Below are 2500 nucleotides of genomic sequence, written 5' to 3'. Positions count from 1 at the left end.
TGTGATGTAATGATAGTGTAGGACAAAATATCACTATTAAATATGATGTTAGTGGACAGAATATAATTTTAGGCAGTGATGCCGGACAGAATGTCAATGAACGACGGGTGGTCAGTGTGGGACGCGGTGGCGGAGGTGGGTAGGGTGTACATGAAAGATCGGATGACCGTGAGGGACCAGATGTTTGTGATGGGGCAAATGCCCATGAGGAACTGAATGTCGATGAAGAACAAAATGTCAATACAGAGCAAGGTGTCAATAAAGAACAAAATTATAATGTAAGGCATGATGTTGAAGCTCAAAGCGAGTCAAAAGGAAAAAAAATCATAAGTTTCTTAAAACCATGTACTTTAACGCTCGTCGTATCAGGAAAAATTCCAAGAAATACAGGCGTATGTCAACAGCGAAAATCTCGGTATGATAGGAATAACCGAGACATGGTTAAACAGTGGAGAGTTTAAAACTGAATTTAATATTGAGAGATATATACACTTTCATCAGGATAGAAACCACAAGAGAGGTGAAGGTGTTCTGTTGTACGTTAAAAGCAATGTCCATGCCTGTGTTTTAGAAAAAATGAAACAGGATGCATATGATAGTTTGTGGGCAAAACTAACCCAAATAAAGGGACAAAAAATAAATGTAGATGTAATATATTGTCCGGGTACGCAATTGTCTGGGACTTAATTATCCGGGACGCAATTGTCCGGGTACGCAATTGTCTTGGACTCAATAATCCAGGACGCAATTGTCCGGGTACATAATTGTCCAGGACGCAACTGCCCTTGATTCTACATTGAAGGGAATGCTTTGTCAGCAAATATCAGTGCTTATATCCTTGGGGACAATATCACACCGAAGAAGTGGAGTCATAGAAGAGGTAAAGGATATTTATCAAGGGTAGTAGCAGAACGTAGGAATAATAGAAATAGAGAGATAGATTGTTTTTCTAGTTGTCTGATTTATTCATTGGTTTATTGATTAATTGATTGATTTATTTATTTATTATTTGATAATTTATTCATTTTTTCATTTATTCATTTCACTTATTTATCTATTTATTTATCTATTCATTTATCTATCTACTTATTTATTTACTTATCTATATAATCATTTATTTATTTCATATTAGTCTCCATCCAGTGAAAAGTGATATTTCCTCCTTACAACGCCTGAACCGTTAGAAGTCATACTCGCCCTTTCTCTAATGATACAAACAACAAAGGAAAACAGAAACCAAAAAGTGAATACGAATAATCAAACTCAAGTTAATATATTACCAAAGTCACTCTGCTTTCTAACGTACTTTTAACAGCTGATAGCGTATTGCCCACCACTAACAAAGCTGATATATATGTGTATATATATATATATATATATATATATATATATATACATATATATATATATATATATATATATGTATATATATACATATATATATATATATATATATATGTGTGTGTGTGTGTGTGTGTGTGTGTGTGTGTGTGTATAAATACTGTATAATAAATATCTAAGTATATATAAACAAATATATATATATTTGTATATATATATACATAGATATATAATATATGTCTACACACACAGACACACACACACACACACACATATATATATATATATATATATATATATATATATATGTGTGTGTGTGTGTGTGTGTGTGTGTGTGTGTGTGTGTGTGTGTGTGTGTGTGTGTGTGTGTGTGTGTGTGTGTGTGTGTGTGTGTGTGTGTGTGTGTGTGTGTGTGTGTGTGTGTGTGTGTGTGTGTGTGTGTGTGTGTGTGTGTGTGTGTGTGTGTGTGTGTGTGTGTGTGTGTGTGTGTGTGTGTGTGTGTGTGTGTGTGTGTGTGTTTTGACTATATTATGACAGATAAGACTGAAGGTGAAGGAAGCAGACGAGGAGTAATAGGGGAATTTTATGCTTTAAGGTTTCGACCCGCAGGTTCTTGATCACAAAGCTAACAACTCAAACATTACATGGAATTTTATACATAGACGGGTCATCTCATGGGACGCTTCGGAGAGCTTGTTATTTTGTTTGCATATTCTTTTATTATTTATAAGCTTGTGGCTTTTGCTAGACATATAAAGCCTTCTCTATGGTTAATATTGTTATTAGTGTTAATGTATGCTGCCTCAATTGTCTTTCTCAGCTTCTTGGATGGTCCTTTATTTAATATGGTTGTGTTGTTCCAATCTGGAAGGTGGCCATGCTTATCCACATGTATTACTATGGAGTTAGAAGATCTATGGGCTTTTACGTAATTTTTATGTTCATTTATCCGTTTATCAAGTCCGCGACCAGGTTCACCAAAATATGAAGAGGGACAGCTTTTACACGGGATTTGATAAACAATGATGTTTTCGTTAGTGGGATTATTGTAGCTACGTGTGACCAAATATCCTACTTTGTTACCTGATGTCCTGGCTATTTTAATGCCCACTATTAGGAGAAAAGTGTCTAGGTGTGAACTGATATTAGAGTTTGGTAC

Source organism: Oratosquilla oratoria, chromosome 23 (assembly GCF_046742065.1).
Source record: "Oratosquilla oratoria isolate Oo_2021 chromosome 23, ASM4674206v1, whole genome shotgun sequence".
NCBI lineage: Eukaryota > Metazoa > Arthropoda > Malacostraca > Stomatopoda > Squillidae > Oratosquilla > Oratosquilla oratoria.
This window is presented reverse-complemented; position numbering follows the sequence as displayed.